The sequence below is a fragment of the Herpailurus yagouaroundi genome, unplaced genomic scaffold (assembly GCF_014898765.1).
Source record: "Herpailurus yagouaroundi ecotype Mexico unplaced genomic scaffold, PumYag 248, whole genome shotgun sequence".
In the NCBI taxonomy this organism is placed as follows: Eukaryota; Metazoa; Chordata; class Mammalia; order Carnivora; family Felidae; genus Herpailurus; species Herpailurus yagouaroundi.
The window spans coordinates 4,456,293-4,481,113 of record NW_024412465.1 but is presented as its reverse complement, the minus strand read 5'-3'; positions in this window follow the sequence as shown (position 1 = coordinate 4,481,113).

The window sequence follows — 24,821 nt, the reverse complement described above, 5'->3', positions numbered from 1 at the left end:
GCGAGCAAAGATCCTTTCTAGTCCTTGCTTCAGATTCCTTGCAAATCTTTTTTTTTTTTTTTCACACCAGCTGCTGATAGATCATGCTGGAAATTCTCATGGAATGGGTCATCCTGAAATGTTTAATGGTGAGGATACCCAGCACACTGGGAAGCAGGTTCTCACATGAAACTATGCCATGAATAAACAACATGATTCAAGGGATGTCTTTTTTTTCTATTTCTTTTTTTTAAATTGTTTTCAACGTTTATTTATTTTTGAGACAGAGAGAGACAGAGCATGAACAGGGGAGGGGCAGAGAGAGAGGGAGACACAGAATCTGAAACAGGCTGCAGGCTCTGAGCGGTCAGCACAGAGCCCGACACGGGGCTCAAACTCACGGACTGTGAGATCATGACCTGAGCCGAAGTCGGACACTTAACCGACCAAGCCACCCAGGCGCCCCTTAATGGATGTCTTTAAAAACCCTTGTGCATGGCATCTGGGTGTCCTGGGGGATGGTTGTTACGAGGCATCCATAGCTAGCTGTTGCATTTTAAAGCTTTTATTAAGAAAGTGTTGCCCTCTATATCTCTCTTGAGGTTTTTTTTTTTTTTATGTTTATTTATTGTTGAGAGACAAAGAGAGTGAGAGCATGAGCAGGAAAGGGGCGGAGAGAGAGGGAGACCCAGAAACGGAAGCAGGCTCCAGGCTCCGAGCTGTCAGTTACAGAGCCCGACCCAGGGCTCAAACCCACTAACCGTGAAATCGTGACCTGAGCTGAAGTCAGACGCATCACCGACTGAGCCACCCAGGTGACCCACTGGGTTTTTATTTCCATTCCTTTGGGTTCCTCTGTGTCAACAATGAACTGGGGGCAAAGTGTTTCAAAAAAGAAATACTCACCATCGCACAGAATGGAGTTATCTCTTAGAGCTAAGAGTTTTCTCAGTTCTTGTTTATTTAGGATAACTGTTGGATACCAGCAGAGTTAAGAGTTAGATTTGGTTCATGGTCCATTTACTCGTCAAAAACAAACATGGATTACCACGTAAAATAAATGCTAGGTCAAATGTCCGTACCTGTTTTGCACCGAACGTGTTGCTGCAGCCGCTTTAAGTGATATTTCTCAGCAGGTCTGTGGTAAAATCCTGGGTAGAAATCTCTCTGGATCTTCTCTTATTGCTGGTACATAACACAACCATGCTCAGGGCACCTGGGTGGCTCAGTCGGCTGAGGGTCCGACTTCGGCTCAGGTCATGATCCCACGGTTCGTGGGTTCAAGCCCCACGTCGGGCTCTGTGCTGACAGCTGAGAGCCTGGAACCTGCTTCGCGTTCCGTGTCTCCCTCTCTCTCTGCCCCTTCCCCGCTCACACTCTGTCTCTCTCAAAAATAAAAAAACATTTTTAAAAATTTACAAAAAAACCACACGTACATTTATCGCCACAGGGGAGGCAGCAGACATCAACAGATATTTTCAGAGGTGCATCAGAAGCTTTTCTTGGTCACGGCAATAGATGGCTTGTACGTGTTCACCAACATTCTTCCCACTTACTTATTATTAAAATCACACTTTACTTGGCCGCCTGACAAGGAGAGACGTCCAATTTATATGCACAGGACACATGTGCTAAGTCTTCGCTTTCTCGCATCCCAAAATAATGAATGAAAAAAAGCTGAACACATTCAGGGGTCGCATGTCGCTTATAATGCAGCCACCAGAGGGGACACGGTGAGGAATTGATATGAGGCTCTTTGCTCTGTTTTCTCATCTCTCAATTTAGTGTATGTTTTGAGTAGATAAATTTTCCCTGTCCATGAAAGGCATCACCAAATTGCTTCTTGGGATATGGGAAGGCAAACCTGTTTATGAGTCCCTGAACTCAAGGACAAAGACTTACACTAGCATTTTCTGTAGCGGCTTATAATAGAAGGCATTCTTCATTTCTTTAAAGTTTAATTTCGTGACCATCTCGTGAGGCTGGAGTCACTTTCTTATTTTGTGAACCAAATGCATTCATCCTGATGAGAATCTATTCTCCTTGTAATGTCTGGAAACAGGACACACACAGCTGAGGTGAGTAGGTAAATAGAGATAAAAATCCCTGACCTTCTTCTTATCACGATAGCCTCCTATCCTACCCCCATGTCCTTTGAAATAAGCAATGCGATCTGTTTACTGATCTTTTGCCCTTCGGTAATGGGCGTTGCGTTTGCTCGTGCTTTTCTTCTGGTGTGTTTCACCATACACCAATTTGCAGACCCAGAGTAATGGATAAGAGTCTTGCTATATTGTTATTAGTCTGAGCCTCACTTAATCCACACGGATCACCACGGTGGCGATTTTAACCCCCAACACAGGCTCAATATTGATTTTGTGGGTGATTGGCTTTTGGGTGCATCACAGCTGCATTTAATCATACGGACGTTCAACACCATTTCGTTTAAGAAATTAAAGATTGGCAGAAATGATTATTGCCAGGCAGTTTTTACTTAGTGCGTGTGTGTGTGTGTGTGTGTGTGTGTGTGTGTAATTCAAGGAGATGGGGGGCGGGGCTTTATAGTAGTTCTGAATTTTAAACTGGTGGAGGACCCTATTTATATCTGGAAATAAGAAAAACTTGAGTGTGTTTCTTCAACTCCATTCTTTCTGGGGTAAGAATTTGCCTATATAAGTATTACTTGTTAGATACTATATTTCCCTATATAAGTACTAGTTATTAAATACTGCATCTATTTCCGTATATAAGTACTACTCTTTAGATACTCTATATTTCCCTGTATAAGTATTACTTAGTTAGTACATATCTATACCCCTATATATGTACTAGTTATTAAACACCATGTCTATTCGCTTAGGCTGAGGTAGCCTGCAGTAACGAATGTCCGTGAAATCCCCATGTCTTAAAACAAGTTTCCTACTTATTCAAATTCCGTCATGGATGCTTCATTTCTATATAAAAACAAGAAGATACAAAAGGTAATGCTGAGATTCTTTTGATAAAACCGACCAGGCGGTTTGTTAGTCTCCCGGCATCACACGAGTCTGCCAAGCCACCAATGGAAGCCACAGCCGTGCTTCGTACATGGTACCCGGGATATCCAGCTTGCCAGGCTATCTGCACTCTGGTCTCTGTGCCCCTTGCCTGGTGACGCTCCAAGTGGCCTCGAATAGATCTCACTCCCCACCCCCAGGTAGAAACCGGTGCTCCCCAACATTTGCTATGATTATAAATAATACCATGGCCAAGGAAAACGATTTTATATTTATGGCCATCTGTCCCCTTTGTGTTACATGACTCGACCGATCTCAAGCTTAGCTACAGAAAGAATTCACAGGAAGGATCTCTTCTTGGGTTCTAATTATTCAAAGAATGTGCACGAGTTTCTGCTTTGATTTATAGTGGGAGGATGACCCCACACAGGGGGAGACGTCAATGGACTCACGTTTACAACTTTATCTGAAGCTTCAGGAGGAATCTGTGGCTTGGGTTCTGGTCGAACGATGCAGAATCCGAGGTCTCGGGGCTACGGGCTCTGTTGCCTGTGCATCTGTCGACATCACAGACCCCTCATTGGTGGCTGGGCTCTGGGCTCAACGAAGTTACTCTTTCAGAGAGAAGGCTCTGAGGCCCCAACATCAGGCAACAGTTGCGTGAGCGTTCATACAAGCGGATGGACTAAATCACACGTGAATGATTTGAACAAGGACAGGGACGAGAAGCCGATTGTCGGAAAATGACAGATGTGGGAACTGTTTGTTTAGAGAGACTCCAGTCCAAACAAGTGTTTTGGGGGGGGGGCCTGGATGGAATCCGCTTTCAAGCTAAGGCAGGTATTTGAGAGTAACAAGGAGACAGAGAGTTTCCAAAAGGCCCTGTTGAATTAGCTTTCCCTGGAATATAATGCCAATTTCAAATCACTTACAAGCATATAAAAATGTAAGAAAGACCTGTGGACATCTGATGAACACTAGCACAGCTCTTAGATGGAAGAATTCACATCAGTTAAATGAGATAATATGGCCAGCGTCGTTCACATCGGTAATCATGTTTTGCTTCATATCAAGCGTTGCTTGGAAACGTTGCATTGTGTCCTCCAAAATAGATGTGTTGGTGTCCTCACTGCCCCCCTTGGTCACCTCAGAACGTGACCTTACTTGGAGATAGGGTCTTTACGGGGGTAATCCAGTTAAGAGGCTATCAGGGTGGGCCGTAGTCTAATACGATTGGCATCCTCGGAAAAATGGGAAATTTGGACACAAAGAAAGAAGATGGAGTCAAGACACGAGGCCAATGACGTCTGCAAGCCAAGAAACATCAGAGACCACGAGAACCCAGAGACATGCCTGGAACACGTTCTCCCTCACCGATCTGGGAAGGAACCAACTCGGTGAATGCCTTCACCTTGGACATCCCACAACCAGAATAAATGTGTGATAGTACGTGGTAAGCCGCTCAGTTTATGCTCTTTGGCAGGGCCAGCCTAGAAAACGAACACAGATGCCAAATTGCATAGGTGGCTTCCCATAGACACACGGTGCCATGAAGCCGGTTACCAAGGCTGCCAAGGAACACAGAAAACTAGCTTCATCCTGAGAATAAGTTCACAGGTGTTCGAGACAACAATTCCCAGGCACGGCAGGTTTCACGATAAAGGGAACGGCCCAGGCTGGGAGAGTGTGGAATCCGTTAAAAAGGAGTCATGCCGACGCCTTGACTTTCCACCCTGTGCCAAATCTCTGGGTGTCCCAAACTTCCACTGGGTAACAAAACGTCATTAAAAAAGAAAAGAAAAGGAAAAGGAAAAAGAAAAGAAAAGAAACGAAACAGTGAGCTGAGGGGGCCCGGGTGGCTCAGTCGGTTGAGCATCCGACTTCGGCTCAGGTCATGATCTCGCGGTTCGTGGGTTCGAGCCCCGCGCCGGGCTCTGGGCTGACAGCTCAGAGCCCGGAGCCTGCTTCGCATTCTGTGTCTCCCTCTCTCTCTGCCCCTCCCCTGCTCGTGCTTGCTCTCTGTTTCCCTCAAAAACAAATACACATTAAAACAAAATCATAGGGGCGCCTGGGTGGCTCAGTCGGTTGAGCGTCAGACTTCGGCTCAGGTCGTGATCTCGCGAGATCTCGTGTGATCTCGCGTGAGTTCAAGACCCGCGACGGGCTCTGTGCCGACAGCTCGAAGCCTGGAGCCTGCTTCGCATTCTGCGTCTCCCTCTCTCTCTGCCCCTCCCCTGCTCGTGCTTGCTCTCTGTTTCCCTCAAAAACAAATACACATTAAAACAAAATCATTGGGGCGCCTGGGTGGCTCAGTCGGTTGAGCGTCAGACTTCGGCTCAGGTCGTGATCTCGCGAGATCTCGCGTGATCTCGCGTGAGTTCGAGCTCCGCATCGGGCTCTGTGCCGACAGCTCGGAGCCTGGAGCCTGCTTCCGATTCCGTGTCTCCTCTCTCTGCCCCTCCCCCATTCATGGTCTGTCTCTCTCTCAAAAATAAATAAAAACATTACACAACATTTTTTATACAAGGCACGTCTTCACGAGTACGTCTGTAGTTCAGCCTGTCCGTAACTGTTGTGTGCACTCCACAGAATTGTCAAACAATCATAATATCTGGCAATTTAATTGAGCACTCCCGATCCCAGGAAGTTCTTTTCTTCTCAGGGAGCATATATACCATTCAAGCGGAGATGCCCGCCAGAGGCCGCCCTACAAAGCTGGCCTTGCTAAGGCCAGCTGTCCCCAGACGTCCTTGTTTTCTGCACCGGGCCGTGCTGATATCGAGTGTTGTGGTGGTCCAGGTGGGGTGGGATGATACCTCGGAAGTTGTAACAATCTGTTCAAATGCAGGGTGCACAGAGTTGGGAACACAACTGTAGGGAATGTAACAGGTCAGGTGCCACATAAGGAAGGCTTGCCTGCTTTCCTGCTGAGGGAGTGGGCGTCGTGAGGTCCTTCCGGACTTGGCAGGCTCTGGAGCTGGTGGAGCTCCAGGCCCCAGGAGAGTGGAACCGGGAGCCTGCCTGGAGGCCTCCCCCGGGAGCACACCTAGGGACCTCGCCTGGGAGCACACGCAGAGGCACCAGGAACCTTAGCAAATTTAATTCGGAGGTGCGTGCTGGGACTAAAGAGGCAAGACATGAGGAACTTAGGACAAAGGCAGCGTCACATACGTCGTGACACTGCATTGACCCGCCCCGTCTCTGCTCAGTCTACACAGCAACCCCACTGGCTTAAACCAGTAAGCTATCAACGACCACCATGTGCCGAGTTTAAATCAGAATGCCGACCAGCCACATAAAAGAGCTGGCTTCCCCAACGCAAAACAAAATTGCTTGTAAAATGGGTTGTCAAGGGGTGATTGTACGTTATCTCACATCTTCCAAGAGCCTTGGGGTTCAGATTTGGAAATCTCTGCATTTCCATTTGAATACCACCCGGGAGGTGAGGTGCGAGCTACCCTGATTGCAAAGGTGGGGAGACAGAAACTTCCCCAGAGGGGTCCTGGCCCGGAGACAGAAACTTCCCCAGAGGGGTCCTGGCTGGGCCGATGGTGGAGGCAGATAGATGCCTTTGTCTTCTTCCTGGCACGTTGCACGGATCCCCAGATCGCAAAGGGAGTAAAGTCACATACTAAACCGCCATTTTCCATGGGGAGTGGAAATCGGAAACAGTTCATAAAACTGCACATTCAGTAAATCCTCAAAGCCCTGCTCATTAGTCTTCCAAGAATATTAAAGGGAATTTCAATTCAGATCTTGCAAATAGAGGCGCTGCATAGATTGTATGTAACTCAGACTGTTGGCCATTAATGTCTCCAAGGGAGACATTTCCCTCCAAGGGAAATGTCTTCAATTTCCATTTTAAAAAAAAGCTTAGAATTCAAGAAAATAATGGTTTGGCCATCTCCACTGCCAAATAAAAAAGAGGGTTGTATTAATTGTCTATATCATTCCGGGAAATGGAGTTTTATTTCATTTCTCCCTCCTCCCCCGTAACATGTGTCCCTCATGAAACAAATGTCCCCTCGTTTTTGTTTGTTTGTTTGTTTGTTTGTTGCTCAGTTAACTCTAGAAACTTACTGTTTTCACCTTTCCAAGGTACGAAGTTGGAGTCTGTAGCCTCTGGTGTTGAATTCCTTCCTGCTAATCTTTACGAGTTTGGCTTGGATTTCATGACCTTTTGGGTTTGGAAGGTTCCTCCAGTTACAGTGGGGTCTGCGTCCCGAGCAGCATCTCTGAGGGGTTGCAGATATTTTGAGTGTCTGGATCTCTTGACATCTTAGAAGGAGCGAGAGGGCCTTTTTGGTCACGTGTCTTAAAAACAACGGAACGACCCACATCTGTGTTGAAGACCGTTGGGTTCAGGGGACAAGGGGGAATCATCCTGGAGAGACCAGAGCCAATGGTCTGCGTTTGGACCACTTGGCTGTTCTGGATGTACCATTGACTCGATTCGGATTGCCTTAATTGTACAGACCGCCATATATATATATATATATATATATATATATATATATATATATGACTCTCAGCAGAGTTATTTTATGAGAGTTGCCAGAAAATTGGAAGAAGGAAAAAGGAATGTGAGGCCAGATGTCAGCATCAAATGCATCGTGGCCGCAGGCGATGCCAGAAAACTGAGGAGGAGAAGAAGTGTGTGGCTCTTGCGACTTTTACGGAGCATGTGTCTGGTATTAAAATCACCCCTTGGTCCGTCCTGTTCGCCCAGGACCTCGGGCCAGACTTCAAAGTCAGATGGATATTTCATCAGTGACAACTTGCCCAGATGTATTGGGAAATGACCAGAAAGGCTAATTTCTAACGTTTTATAGGTGAGAAAGAACATAAAATGTGACTTTCTCCAACGGCTCAGACCCTGTGCAAAAGAATAGTCTCTCAAACAGCAAAAATTTGGCCATTGGTCCTCCGTTTCCTGTAATTTAGACGGTTCAATATCAAAAGCATTTTCTTTTTCTTTCTTTCTTTTTTTATTATAGGAAAGGCAACTTGGACATTGTACAAGATAAGACAGCGTGATTTGATGTATTAAAAATGTCTCAGCTCTTCTGATTATGTAGAAATTGGTCTGCAAATTTTACTTTTTAATGCACTCAAGAGCTGTTTGAAACGTTCTTGAGAAATTCTTCCCGATGGCTTTAAAAAAAAATCAACTGCATTTGGAAAAAAACGAAATTAGCCATCAGCTATATTATTTCGGGTATGGTAGAACCCACAAGCTCATTATGTAGGGACTGTAACTTTCTCTGCATGAAAATGGTCACCTTTACTCACAGACATAAAAGAGGACCAAAAAACCCTAGATAGGGGAAGTCTATTTCACATGGGGACACAATATTAGAAAACAGAACCTTAGGGAAATTAGAAACTTATATTTAAAATTATTTCTCTTTAAACGTTCATGATGGAAACCTAATCAAACCTCTGAAGCTTCTCTCTTTAGGAAAATGGCATTTATTATTAAAGAGCCATTTTAATAGAGTCTGTTATATATTCCTTTCTCCTGGTAACGCTGGGTGGTCCAAAGACCCCAGAAGGGGTGGGAGAGCATGGGTTGGTTTTCTAGGTGGAGGGCACTCGGAGAATTCTAGGTTCTTGGTGGCCACAAGATTGGTACACATCAAGGCATCCCACACAATGTGAGCATTGCCCATGAAGAAGTTTGGGTGGTCCCCCCAAATACAACGTCCTGAGATGTTAAATGAGGTAGGTGGCTGCAAAATCGTGTCTAAGCTTTATGTATACACACACACACACACACACACACACAATAATGTACCATTTAACTTGCCAATACTTAGATGTGTTTCCTATAACAAAGACACAGTTTCAAACGACGAAATAGTTGAAATCAAGACATGGGGCATGAGTACAATCTTTAAAAAATGTACTTGTGACAGCACATGAATAAAAGACACGGGCGTTGGATGAGCGCTCTGGATGAGACCCACGAAGCGGACATTTTTCTCAAATGCAAGCCGGAGCCTTGATGCTTTGAGCCTCCTGGACCCGCCCATCTATCTCTTTACCTTGAACTTGTAGAAAGTACCGGGTCTTGGTGAGTCTCTGGTCCCCTTTGGATTCACAGGGCTGAGCAGGGCCCCGTATGATTCCTGACCCTGGATCCTCATGTCTTCAACCCTGTCCATCTTGGACTTGGCCCCAGTCGTGGAAATGGCTCTGACTGGGTAAAGAATGGCCTGAATGAAGGTGGGCCAGTCCTTGCGTTGCTTGACCACAGAGTAGCTTTTGACCCCCTGATCTGCCTCCTGGAGTATTTCAGGGTCTCCGTTTTCCTGCACCTGTGAGTCTCTTCAACAACTGTTGCAAGGAGACAAGGGGTAAGCTTCATTCTCGTGAGGGTCTGGGAGAAAAACTTTGTCACAACACTAAAAAATCAATGCCAGTGGAGTGCACAGAGCCTATTAGAAGGTCACCATAAGAAGGCAGTCAGGATGCACAGAGTACTTCAGTGTAACTTGAGACACCCGGGAAAGAAGCCAGCCTTTGTCAAACCGATCTGATAATCCCATATAAATGAATGAGAAAAGCATATTTTCCATCACGGCCCATTCGGGTAACATCTAAAAATCAACCAGGCTGTTCTCAAACCTATGGAGGGGCAACATTTGAAGGCACATATTATTTTGTCTAGATATCGACATGACTGTTTCATTTTCCTTTTCTTAAAGTTTATTTATTATGAGATAGGGAGTGAGTGAGTGAGGGAGGGGCAGAGAGAGAGAGAGAGAGAAAGAGAGAGAGAGAGAGAGAGGCAAGATCTGAAGCAGGTTCCGGGCTCCAAGATGTCAGCACAGAGCCTGACAGGAGGCTCGAACTCAGGAACCTTGAGACCATGACTTGAACCAAAATCAAGAGTCAGATGCTCAACCGACTGAGCCACCCAGATGCCCCCATTCTTTCATTCTGTACATATGGTTTTAGATGATAATCCTGGGACAATTACCCACACAAACATCTCCCTTTCTATTTCCCTGCGAATACTCGTTCTAATAAGTTGTTGAGCCCTATAGGATGCTTTCTGCTGTTCCCAGTAATTCAAAAAGGACCTCATGTGTCATCCATTTTCTATGATTCTACAAATATTGAATGAGTAAGATATCTGTTTGAATATCATTTCTTTGAGGATGAATTACCTTAAAATTTTACCAATGTTAAATCTAGATTTAAGGATAGCAGGGTCACATAGGATATTTGTAGTTCTTTTTCCCATTTAGTGTTTTTTATTTTATTTTATTTTATTTTTTTGAAAAAAAGAGTACTAAGTGACTTACATAAAACATTTCTGTTTCCACCATCAGTAGGTGCTGTTAGGTTCCGGGTTAATGATACAGGATCTGGACTAAAGATACAGAATTTCTTAAAGTTAGTCTGTGACTTTAAGAAAACAATCAACAGGCGTATAAGTGTTTTGAAAGCATAACTTATCATGGAAGAAACGACGAGAATAATAGAATTATAAATTAGATGTTTCTGCAATTATAAGGAATAGTTTATTTATGTAAATAGGCAGAAGTTTCATGCTAAACCTTTGGTGGCATAAAAAAAATATAACCCTGGGTTTTCCAAGTCCCAAATTTTGAAATAAACAGGTTTTGTTAATTTCCCATGGGAAGGTTCCCAATTGCATGACAAAGCCTGCATGAAATGGAATGATGTAGGGTCAGACTTTAAATATCAAGACTGTCTGAGCCATCAATGATTATTTTGAAGACCTAATTACCATCAGGTTGGATGTCGAAGTGATGTATTGATCCCCATATAATATCTGTACTTCTTGCTAGGTTATGGCCACAGGAATAAGATTTTGATTCTTCCCTGAATAAAATGGAACGGAAGATATGCCCAAGGTTCATTTGAATAAGTGAACAACGCAATATACATAGAAGTCTGGTAAGAATTCAAACGACAAAGTGGCTTATGTGGTCTGGGATTTTCAGCCAAGGTCGGAGGGAGACACAAGGACGTGTGTCTGGGCACTGAGTATAATTAACACTTGAACACAGAGCAGGAGGCGTACTGGAAAAATGAAGCAGGAAGGTGCAGTGGTCGGCCGTTTCTGGAGATGTGTTCTGAGACGGGCATGGGCGAACGGGGAAGAATTTTATGGGAATGTCTGTAATGACCATGTCCCCAATTTAGGAGGTCTGTGGACATGAGATTTTTTTCAGTATGGGAGGTATTGATTTGAAAAGTATACCATAGGAGATTATTTATAGCAGTGAGTGTATATGCATGAGTTGGGGGAAGGGAGAGAGAGAACGAGAGAGAGAGAGAGAAAGAGAGATTAAGTCTCTTCATTTTTCAAGCCCTCAATTGATTAGACAAGGCCCACTCACATGGGCAGTGGAGAAGGAGATCTGCTTTACTCAGTCTATTGATTTGGGGGCCAATCTCATCCCCAAATACTCTCCTGGACACACTCAGAAGCAGGGTTTGATATGGGCACTCCCACTGGCCAGTCAAGTGGACATCCTAAAATTAACCATCGCGAATATATGTGTAAATATTACACGTGTGTGCAGACAGTCTATTGCTTTAGAAAGAACCTTCCCTCTAGCTTCTTAGAACCTTCCTATGAAGAAAATAAGAAACTTGGGTCCATTATCCAGAGTCATAAAATGAAATGGGGGTATCACAGCAGATGTCGATGAGTAAGGGGACCTAATACTCTACATTCATCGTTGATTAAATTTCTTTTGGGGAATCTTAAGTTACTGCCTTGAACTACGTGGTGATTGTTTAGAATTAGGATGTGTCTGTGTTGATGAATATTCACACGTCTTTGTCATCTGAATAGGTGTGGCATGTGTCTTCCTGTATGGCCGATTTCGACTTATAATAAATTACTTGCAATGGCCATTTTACAGATGGCGGCTCTGATCTAACGTTTCTGTGAAGGGAAATGCGAATACAGAAAAGAAGTTAAATCATGTAGCTGGAAAGAACGGTGGACATCGGTTAGTCTGAGCCTCATAATTTAGCAAAGAAAATGACGCTTGGAAAGTGGGCCGTGTGAACCCAAGCTCATAGAGGAAATTAAGGGTAGAGGTGGTTTTAGAAATCTAGGGTTAACCTCTTGGTCCACGGATAGGGTTGAAGGATTGCTCCCCCACATATCCCAGAACCTATAAGTGGGAACTTGTTTGGAAATAGGATCCTTGCCCATGTGATTAAGGATCTCAAGATGATGCATCCTGACATCCTGGATCAGGCTGGCACTAAATCCAGGGACAGGTGTCCTTATAAGAGACAGAAGAAGAGACAGAGACATAGAGGAGAAGCCACGTGAAGAAGGAGGCAGAGATGGGAGGGATGTGGCTACAGGCCCAGGGATGCCTGGAGCCTCAGAAGCTGGAAGAGGCAGGAAGGACCCTCCCCTGGAGCCTCTGGAGGGAGTGTGGTCCTGCCCTGCCTGGATCTCAGTGGTACTCCCCTGCCTGGATCTCACCAGACCTGGCCTGCCTGGATCTCAGCATTCCTTCCCTGCCTGGATCTCAGTGGTCCTGTCCCTCCTGGATCTCAGCATTCCTTCCCTGCCTGGATCTCAGTGGACCTGCCCCTCCTGGATCTGAGGGGCCCTGCCCCCCCCCCCCCCCCGGCCCCCGGCGGCCCTGCCCTGCCTGGATCTCAGTGGCCCTGCCCTGCCTAGATCTCAGTGGCTCTGCCTGGATCTCAGTGGCCCTGCCCCTCCTGGATCTCAGCGGTCCTGCCCTGCCTAGATCTCAGTGGTGCTGACTGGATCTCAGTGGTCCTGCCCTCCTGGATCTCAGTGGCCTTGTCCTGCCTGGATCTCAGCAGCCCTGCCCTGCCTGGATCTCAGTGGCCCTGCCCTGCCTGGATCTCAGGAGTCCTTCCCCTCCTGGATCTCAGTGGCCCTGCCCCCCCGGGTCTCCGTGGCCCTTCCCTGCCTGGATCTCAGCGGTCCTGCCCCTCCTGGATCTCAGTGGCTCTGCCCTGCCTGGATCTCAGGGGTCCTTCCCCTCCTGGATCTCAGGGGTCCTTCCCCTCCTGGATCTCAGCGGCCCTGCCCCGCCTGGATCTCAGACTGCTGGTCTCCACAGCTGGGGGAGGATGAATCCTTGTGGTTTCCAACCACTCACTTCATGGCTGTTAGTTACAACAGCCCCAGGAAACGAAGAGACCGTGTACCAGGCTGTTTGCTTTGTGTGGCCCCCAAAGCCCGTGACAAAGCCCATGTTCCCAGCTAACAGTATCAGGAAGAATGACAAGCACCACGCCTGTGTCTGTTTAGGTGAGTAAATTCAGACCGGCGTTTCATGTTCTCTCCCGCAACGCGGGCCCTTTGGAAGCCGTGAACAGAGCTGTCCTAAAGCCATTGGAGAGACGCCACAGACCGTTGGCATTGGCGATAAGAGGGCATGTTCTTCTGACCTTCTCGTTAGCTGCCAAGACTGACTCTGACACGCTGGAGAAACTTCCACGAGTTCGGCTTCACGGGGCGTCTGCCTCTTTGAACCGTGTTAGTGCTACACAGGGTAGCTGTTTGAAAAGGCCAAGAAGTCATTAGTTTGTTTTTTTTGTTTTTTTTTTTACGGGATGCAGAAAACATCCGTATTGTGGGATTTGCTCTCTTTTTAGTATTGAGTTCTGTAAACCACAGATGTACTGGAAAAATATATTAAATGTTTGTGAGGTTTGGTTTCACAAAGTCCTTTTATTTATTTTTAGGTTTTTTCAGTGTTTATTTATTTTTGACAGAGAGAGAGAGAGAGAGAGAGAGAGCAAGTAAGGGAGGGGCAGAGAGAGAGGGAGACGCAGAATCCGAAGCAGGCTTCAGGCTCCGAGCCATCAGCACAGAGCCCGACGCGGGGCTCGAACCGACGAACCGTGAGATCGTGACCTGAGCCGAAGTCGGAGGGTTTCACTGTATTGTCAGCGTCCCTCGTGTGGTAGCGCCTTTTCTCATGTGCATATTGTGCCATCGAAGCATATTTCCTGATTTTACAGAATGAGTCTTAGAACCAGAATTGCTGGGTCCTGAATTATGCCTGTCAAGGCTCAATCAAGAGTGCCACATTTCTTTTTCTTTTTAAAAAAAAATGGGAAGCTGACGGGATTGAAGTCACTATTTCCTCAGCTTTTGTTTACCAAAAGAGACTGTTGGGGTCTCTTAAGTTCTTGCAGAGAGGTAAAAGTGCTAAACAGTGGCTTGGATTTAATTTCCTTTTATTTAAAAAAAAAATTTTTTTTTTTCATCTAGTTACTGAGGATTTGTCTCTTTGGGCTGCCTTCATGTCTTGGGAAAGTTGGACTTTTAAAAGGATCCACATGGGGCGCCTGGGTGGCTCAGTCGGTGAAGCCTTCCGACTTCGGCTCAGGTCATGATCTCATGGTCTGCGAGTTCGAGCCCCGCGTTGGGCTCTGTACTGACAGCTCAGAGCCTGGAACCTGCTTGGGATTCTGTGGCTCCCTCTCTGTGTCCCTTCCCTGCTCTCTCGCTGTCTGTCCCTCAAAAATAAATACATGTAAAAAAATAAATAAAAGGATCCACAGGGAGGCAGACCCAAGCGGTTGTTTCCCTGGTTCTGAAATGCAGGGAGGGAGCAAGCCTTTCTCGTCCTGTGCCACTCGCTCATTCTCTGCAATCACGTAGCACGAAGGGCGTCCTCGGGGTGTGGGGTGGAGGGTCAAACGTGGCAGGTAGCATGCCTCCTTTTGCACGACCTGCTTGCAGGCTGGGGTCCATCAGGTTGTGACCCTGCTGGGCTTTATCGTCTAGCTCTGTGGACACGGAAATCCACAGGGTGGGCGAAGTCAGCTGAGATGCTGAGAGACAGAGGCCGCCATGCAGGTGAGTTTCCCGGCTTTGGACGTGGGGAGCATCCCGCACTTGGCCGTTGGCGCCTTGCTCCCTGTGCTGTGTGAGCATCCTGTCCTGTCCCTCTGGTCCCTGCTGTCCCCACGTTGGCTCAGCCAATGAATGTGTGTCAGTGGTCAAAGCATCAGGTGCTGCGTTCAGCGTATGTTATACAAACAAGACAAGGGGGCGGTTTCTTTCCGTACAGAGGTCCGACCTCTGTCTCCAACGCTGTGTCTCCTTTCTCTTGCCTTCTCTCCAGAGCGTCCTAGGAGCCCGCGATGCTTTCTGCAGACGGACTGCTCACCCTGACACCAAAGACAGATGTACCCTTCCCTTGAGGAAGGTTCCCTGCTGTCTGCCTGGAGGGGCTGGGGCCCCCTGAGTCTTTGCTCGAAGCTGCGTGCCCAGTGCTGGCACGACCTGCGTTCCCCCGGGGTGAACGGACAGCCTTGTCTTTGGAGGGGACCAAACAGTCCTGTTCTGTCTTCAGCTTTCGTGATGTTTTTTGCTCCAGAAGGTGGTTGAGTGGGGTTTCCAAAGAATACAGATTCGTGTGGTGTCTTTGATGTGAGCACCCCGCGGTCTCAGGTAAATTCCGCGTGTCTATGCACTTAATTGTTGCTGTCAGCCCTGACAGGCGTCAGATGGCCTCAGCTATTATTTATAAGGAGGCGTTTGGCCTTGTGGTTAATTCAAAGCGATCAGCTGCACTTTTGATCCTACCTTACGATGGAAAAATTCCGTCCTGAGTGTCAGCCGCCTGAGACCGCCCTGGGATCTGAGGACAGAGGCTGGAACCGGGCCAAGACTGTGCGGGCAGAAATCACCGTGTCCGGTGTCTACTCCTAGTGAGGGGCAGAGGGCATTTGTCAGGCCTGGGGCTCAAGTTTGACCAGTGCACACACCGACCACTGTGATGTGTAAATACACATATGTGTACACATAGAAACGCCCATCTATGTGCATTTATCTATATAGAGAGATACACAGACAAGCATATATGACACACTGCATATACAATTTTTATTTATGCATATAAATATAAGCATATATGCTACACATATAAGTGCATATGTATTATATATACAACATATATCTATATGTATATGTAGTTTTGTATACTATACAAAAATTGTTTACTTACATATAAATGCAGTCACAAGTTAAATATATATTTATATATAAGTATATACATATATATAACAAATATTATGCAAATATATAAAATATAAAATATATTTAAATATATTTAATATATTTAAATATATTTAAATATATTCAAATATATAAATATATAAAATATATTCAAATATATAAATATATAAAAATATATTTAAATATATATAAATATATATCAAAATATACATTTATATAAATATATAATATATTTAAATATACATAAATATATAAAATATATAAATATATAAATGTATATAAAAATATATAAATATATTTTTTTTCCAACGTTTATTTATTTTTGGGACTGAGAGAGACAGAGCATGAACGGGGGAGGGGCAGAGAGAGAGGGAGACACAGAATCGGAAACAGGCTCCAGGCTCTGAGCCGTCAGCCCAGAGCCCGACGCGGGGCTCGAACTCACGGACCGTGAGATCGTGACCTGGCTGAAGTCGGACGCTTAACCGACGGCGCCACCCAGGCGCCCCAATATATTTCAATATATATAAATATATATTTAAATACATAAATGTATAAATATATATACAAATATATATTCAAATATATATAAATATATAAAATATATTCAAATATATAAATATATAAAAATATATTTAAATATATATATCAATATATACATTTATATAAATATATATAATATATTTAAATATATATAAATATATAAAATATATATAAATATATACATATATAAATGTATAAAAATATATAAAAAATATATAAATATATATTTAAATACATAAATATATAAATATATATACAAATATATATGAATATATAAAATATATAAATATATAAATGTATATAAATATATAAAATACACAAATATATAAAAATATGTAAAATATATAAAATAAAAAATATATATAAAATATAGAAATATAGAAATGTATATAAATATATAAAATACATAAATATATAAAAATATATAAAATATATAAAATAAAATATATAACATATAAATATATATATTAAAAATATATAAATATACATAAATTATAGCAGTTCAATTCTAATATAGTAATCTCAAATAATTTAATAATGGGATAATATGAATAATAGGCCTATATGATTATATATTGCATAAATAAAATGATTAAAATTTGGGGAGCCTGGGCGGCTCAGTTGGGGAAGCGTCCGACTCTTGAGCGTTCAGCTCAGGTCATGATCTCACAGTTCTGCAAGTTCGAGCACCATATCGGGGTTGTGTCCTAGCTTCTCTGTCTGCCCCTCCCTCTGTGCACACAGGCACGTGCTCTCTCTCTCTCAAAATAAATAGATAAAATTAAAAATTAAAAAAAATGATTGAAATTTATCCCCAACACCATATTTTTTGTTTGCTTTCTTGATGCATATCAAGCATTCTAAGAAGTAGGATAAATGTTATACCTAAAATGCAGTAGGAGAAATTCTGTGTATATTGTACATAAAACTGTTTTTTACAAGTTGTGAACAGGAGCATGTGTACATGCAAATATGTAAGCTTTTTTTTTTTAAATAGAAGATACCATGAAGTATGTAAAAGCACATGCTCCAAATTTATAATAATATAATACAATATCATATATTGCATCTCTAATACAATATATCTCTAATACAATATAGTATACTATAATACACCTCTAATATAATATATTTCTAGTATCATGTATCTCTAATATAATATATAATAAAAATGTATAAAATATAGGCTTTTTTCTGCTTTATTCCTTAATTATTCTATAACCCTTAGGTAATTAATTCTATTCCATAACAGAATTCCATAATTCTATTCTTCTACAATTTATTATTATATGTGTTAGAAAACCACATTTTTAAGCGGTGAGCACATACTCTAAAACCTGTATATAACATACAACACGTAACACACAATATGCAATACAAAACATATCACATATAGGGTCCCTAGAGGCCAGGAAAGGGATTCCCCCCACAGCCTCCAAAAGATCCCGGCACTCCCAGTACCTGTATTTCAGCTTTAGTGAGACTACTGCCCCCTGGAACTGTCTCATTTGTGTCGATTGTTACAGCACATATGGAAAACTCATGCAGACGGGGTGCCTTTTCTGCTCTGGAGAACTCTCCGATATTCCTTCATTTCTTGCATTCTCCCCACATCAGTTGAACTCTTCCTATGATGGTCAAGAACAGATAGACAGAAGTTTGCCCTGTCTGGGAAAGACTCAAGTGAAACGGGCCACCCTTTTCGAGCGTGAGCCCGGGCATCACCGAGATAGCTCACAAGTTCTGAGGCAGCGGGCCAGGAAAGTGGAAGCCACCAGACCGCCAAGGGTTGGTGGATAGTTTGCTCTTCGGGTAGGATCACATGTGTCCAGGCGCTGGTGGGCAGGTGACGTTTCAGATGGCGGTCCTGTCGTGTTATGCTTCAGATGCTTCATTTTCTCAGGCTGCCCTGCGTCAATCAGTTTGGTGATTTATTTGGCTCTGGGACACCTGTCTTCCTTCAAAAGGATAAGCAAAGGCCCGGACAAGACAGCTTCCCTCTGGCTCAGCGAAGGTCTGGTGACCGTCTGTAACACACTCTTGAACTCCGGTCTCATGGACCGTTGACCACGGAGAAACGAACGATGCCAGGTGTGGACGTGGTCAGTCTGAAGCGAGATGAAGGAGGTCTGGGTGGACAGCGACCACTGTTGATTAGGAAGCGCTCGCACGGTTATGACAAACCCAAGCTTCTGTGACGCCCCGGGAATGTGTCACCAACCACGAACATAAGGCTGTTCTTTGTGTCCCGGAAAATTGCTGTAAAGATTTAACATTTTAAGTGTTTTGGAATAGCTTTAATGTTTTAAATCCGACTTCCTGCAGGAATATGACATGACTGATACAGACGGCAGTTAGAGCTGTCAGTACAACCATGACATTTCGGAAGAAGCTCTTAGTACAACCAGTGCCCGTGTCCTGTGCTAAGTGGTTTCATTTCCTTTATCTTTTCCAGTCTCAATTTCATTATTAGACTCTTGTTCTTCTCTTCGTAGAACAAAAAATTTTCTTCTCAGGAACATAGAGTATAAAAATGTAATATATGTGATACCTTGAACGTAATATGTTTACAGACACGGAATGATTGACCACATTCACTGCAAAACAAAGTGAAATTGTGGAAATATTTATATGAAAAAAGCACGGTTCTGTGCGATATCCTTTTGGCAAAACTCTCAACACTAAAAGCTTCAGGAAGACGGTAGGAGGATCGTTCGTTTGGGACCATATCTTGTTCTAGGAGCACCTTTTTGAAACCATGAACATGTCCCTGCTTTCTGAAAGGTCACAAAACATCATGAATTCCAGAGGGCAGACCTTACTTCAGGACCTGTTGAGGTAACATGATTTGCAAGGATTGTATCAGGGATAATTGAAAGATGCATGACATTTGATTCCTTATCATTTCTCATTTGACTACAATCAGAGAAACTGAAATCCCTTACTTATTGACTTAACAAACTTCCTTTTCCCATCGTGCCACTTATGCCCACGAAATACGTACGTATTTTCTTCAGTTTATGATGAGAAATTGTTATGCACTGAGTCGTATCGCCTCCCCAAATCTGTATGTTGAAGTCCCCACTCCCAGGACCTCGGATGTGTCTGTTTTGGAAGTGGGATCTTTAAAGAGGGGGTTAAGGTAAAATGAGATCATTAGGATAGATCTTAATCCCATCGGAGAGGGGTCCTTGTAAGAAGTGGGATGAGGACACAGACAGGCACAGAGGGACGACCACACGAGGACGCAGGGAGAACATGGTGTCTCCACACCAAGGAGACGTGTCTCTGGAGGAACCAGCCTCAGCCCCGCCTGGATCTCAGACTCCCAGCCTCCAAGACCAGGGGGGAATAAATACTAGTTGTTTAAGCTCCCCGGTCTGTGGTCCTTTGTCAAGGCGGCCTGAGCACGGTAATACCGAAATCATCCCAGAATGTTCAATTAAATAAAGACCAAGAAGGTCCTGCTTTAAGAAGACTTTGTTCCCCAACTGGAGAGTCCTGCTGTCATGCCTGACTGATTTACTTCCTTTCTGTGCACGTGGGCCTCCTTCGATGGCTTCCAGATGTCTCCCAATGGACATCCAGGTGTCAGGGCACAGCCCATGGTAGTCAGCATTGAAGAAGTCCCTGTCTTCAGGGAACTTATTCCTTGACTTCCCTTTTATAATAGGGTCTGCCTTTGAGCCAAGAACGTGCGGTCACTTGGTTTTAAGGGCTGGGTATGAGAAGGAAAGGAGCACAGATCCTGATATTACAAAATATGGAGGATTATACCTCCCCAAATACCAGATGATGGGGGCTGAACAAGTGGGTGTTTCTTCTCGCTTTTCCACAGCAAGAATGACGGAGACCAATAAACAGACGGTTTGAGATTTATCATCCAGGAAAGCCTATTACTTTCGAATGATACAATATTAGTAACAGGTTGAGGTCCCAAAAGATGTGAGCCTTTTTTTTTTTTTTTTTTTTTTTTGAAAATAATTGAACCTTTCAGGTTCTGAACTTTTAAAATACGGCAGCACGTTCTGAACCAGGGCCGAAGCAGAGGGGGATTTAGTGATTCTTACAATGTCGTTTATTATTCATTTTTCACTCAGTGCCACCATGTCTCACCACTTTTGTTTTCCTTTCTCTTAACCCAACAAAATGAAAGACATATACGTTTTGAAAGAAGGAACGGTGGTAACAGTGAGGAAGACAGGGCACATTCTTAAATCTGCAAAGCAGAAATGGCATTGGCATTTGCGCAAAGGCCGCAAAAATCTATTTCAGAAACGCTTTCTAGTTCAGGATTTGCTGGGTGCATCAATGGTTTTCAAATGGAATCACGGAGATTCAAATAAACACATTTCCTAGAGGAGAAAGACCGTAGAGCTTGCAGTCAAAATATCTCAAGTTAGGCGTTGGCTTCATTTGTCCCTACCTGGGAATCGGGGCACGGCACTTAACTTCTCTCGGCTCCCATGACATCATCTCTGAGATGAAGAGTTGGTTCTGCTCAACAGGGTGGTAACAGAGATTCAGTGAGATGAGGGAAGTCGGAACGATGTGTCCACTGCAGAGCGCCTCAGGAAAGGAAGGCATTGTCTTTATCGCAACATTCTGCGTCTGCAAGATGGCGAGCTCAGTGCGCACGTGTTCCTTTAACATATGTTTAGCCATCCTCCAGCATTTCTCCAGTGTTATTGGGGGCTGTGGTGTCCCAATATGCACACACACGCACATGAGCACACACACGCAGAGGGTGAAGTCTTCCCAATTCTTTTAAAAGTTGCACAGGGACTTTGGACTTGTGACCAATGTTTGGACATGTACAGGCCGGAATATTGACAGGTTACCTCTTGTACCCAAGTGTCTGTTGGGTAAGTAAATGAAAGCAAACATTACCTCCCACAACAAGGAACTTGCCAGCCCCAAATGTTTGTGTTTCTGAGGTTGAGCAGCCTTGGTTTGTTTAAACGTTTTTAAAAGTTTATTTATTTATTTTGAGAGAGAGACACAGTTGGAGAGAGAGAGGGAATGAGTGGGGGAGGAGCAGAGAGAGAGGGAGACACAGAATCCGAAGCAGGCTCCAGGCTCTGAGCCATCAGCACAGAACCTGACGTGGGGCTCGAACTCACGCGAGATCACGCGAGATCTCGCGAGATCATGACCTGAGCCGAAGTCTGACGCTCAACCGACTGAGCCACCCAGGCGCCCCTATGATTTTGTTTTAATGTGTATTTGTTTTTGAGGGAAACAGAGAGCAAGCACGAGCAGGGGAGGGGCAGAGAGAGAGGGAGACACAATGCGAAGCAGGCTCCAGGCTCTGAGCTGTCAGCACAGAGCCCGACACGGGGCTCGAACTCATGAACCGTGAGGTCATTACCTGAGCCAACTCTGACGCTTAACCAACTGTATTGAGGGGATCATTAATTCATTAATGAATCACCAGATACCCACTAAATTTAATTACTACATGCACAGTGGAGTGAAGTGTTTGGAACATTGCTCATTCTGAATTCCATAAGAAATTGAACATGCCCTCAAGAGGCATAGGATTTACCAAACGGTGACTTTGTGACCTCAGGGGGAGTTTTGTCTTGCCTCTAAGCAGGAGAAAGGCAGAAAGCAGATAGATAGCTGGACGGACGGATGTCAGCACTAAAAGCCACTGGCTGAAATCAGTGGGCATAAAGCACCTGTTATTTTTATCACACGGTATCTAGGAAGTACGTACGAACACAGAAAGTTTGGGTGCCCCATGGTGCACCCCACAGGTTGGGAAGAGCTGGAAGATACTCCTGGCACTCCAATAGAATCCAAATGGTCTATACCACTCTCTCTAGATCTCTGGATATATCGTATTTTAATACACTCTGAGATGGTATTTAGACTAGTCAACGGAATCTATGTGGTCGAAGCCATGTTAGAGCTGAGTTAGGCCTCCCATACTGCTTAACATCTGGGCCCAAAGTGTCTCCCATTTGGACTCAAGGAATTGTGTATCTTCCCGAAGAAGGCATACCCTGACGTCTGCCTCCTCTCTGTTCACACACACTGTTTTCTTTGGGCGCATTGATTATATTTTCTGATAAGGCCAATCAATGAGCAAAGCAAAGCCATGTTAGTACACACAAATAAGTGAAAATCAGGCGATCATGCTTGATGTTTGCAGTCAGTTTTGGGTTTTGGTTTTCTTTTCTTTTCTTTGTTTTTTTGGTGAATTCTTATAACATTGCTTTTTTTTTAGCTCAGTGTGTATGCCTCAGTGTAATTGTAATTGCTGACTTATTTATTTTGAAGCTAGTTTTAATTCCTTCTCCTGCAGTAGCATAGAAGAAATCTTACTCCATTTTTATTTCAAAACGTTTGGCACAGAAATGGATCACTATTTGAGGTGACCTCCACTGACTATCTGGAGTGACTTCCAGAAAGTTCATTATTCCCCCTTTTCTGGAGTCCTTACCAACCCCCCCCCCCCCAACTCTCCTTTGAAGCTCTCAGTTTGGGGTCGGTTAAGTCATGAGAGTAAGGATGTGTAGAGAGGATGGTTTGCTTTGGGCACCAATGGAAAGGCCACCTTGGATACTTCACCTCAGTGCCCAGAGAATCAATGCCTGTGTGTTAGATACAGGCTGATTTCTGCACGATTCATGTTCTTCCTTGAACTTGCTCATGTCTGTTTCTACTGGCCCCCTGACTTGCTGAATCTGACACCCTATCTTTGTCCCATGAAGTGCCAACGGGCTTTGCTTCATTTCAGCAGGAATCTTCTGGAATAGTCTGCTAGGTTCCAGGCATAAACGATGGTATCTCCCTTCCAATATAACATTGACTTACAATGTGGGAAATAGAGTGGATTTCATGGCACCCTTTATTAATGGGCTCTTAATCAGAGACACAGGAAATACATGTAACCCTGTCTCATTACCATCCTTCCAGATTTCAGGAAGTTTATTTTGGCATCATGGTCCAGTTAATATAATCTCATTATATATCTATGTATTACTTATCTATATCCATATATTAAATATATTATGGATATCTATATCCACATCTGTCATGAGAATTCTTCAAGAAAAGAGAAGCTTTAAAGTTAGGAAAAATCAGAAGTAGGAAGACTATTGGGGCACCTGGGTGGCTCAGTCGGTTGAGTGTCTGACTTCAGCTCAGGTCATGATCTCACAGTTCACGGGTACATGCCCCACGTGGGGCTCTGTGCTGACAGCTCGGAGACTGGATCCTGCTTTGGATTCTGTGTCTGTGTCTCTCTCTGCCCCTCCCCTGCTCATTCTCTCTCTCTCTCTCTCTCTCTCTCTCTCTCAAAAATAAATAAAACATTAAAAAATTTTTTAAAGAGTAGGAAGACTATCTATTATGTGTGTGTGTGTGTGTGTGTGTGTGTGTATATATATATATAATGTGTACACATATACACATACATGTATTTATTTTAAAATGTATCCTGACAGCAAGAATCCAAAAACCTCTGAGAGTATAACAATCAGGGCGGTTTTGTCGGGGAAGTGATATTCAGGGAGTTATCTGCAAATTGAAATCTAATATGCTTTAAAAAGTCTCATTATTGGATCTGCCAACACATCATTAAATCAAGTTTTCTTAATGGCATTTAACATCCTCAGCCCACCCTGTCAACCCAAGAGAGGAATGTAGGGGCTGCCTCTGGTTCCTGGTATGATCTGTAAAACCCTTCTTTAATGCCCCGCGTTACAATTTTGCTGTTTTAAATAACCCCTTTGTTCCAGCGAATTTCAATCGTAGCCTATAAATAAGACAGTTTTAACCTTACATAGCTAGATACGCTTTTGTTTGAAATTTGAAAAAAAGGTTTTGCTTCTGAATGTGTTTGGATGAATTTGCTGGAGTGTAGATAATAGCTGTTCATGCAGCTGTTTGGTACGAGCGTTAGGAGGAGACAAGACGTTGCAAGCTCCACGGAAACCAGGAACGCCTTGTTTTCCCCTGCACGCGGTACTCAGGCCGAACCAGAACAAGGAGAGACCCCAGAAAGGCCCGCTGATTTCACCAGGGTGCATCTGCTGAGCGTTTCTGTGGCCTCTTCTCTGCCTATATTCTCCTCCCGTCTGCTCCCCCTTCTTCCCTTCTCTTTTCCCTCTCATGCTTCCACAACCAGCCATATTAACGCCAGCCTTGGAAAAGATCTATAGTCTGAAAACTATAGAAAGCTAATGAAAGAAATTGAAGACGACACAAAAAGATGGAAAAAAGATTCCATGCTCCTGGATCGGAAGAACAAATATTGTGAAAATGTCGATCCT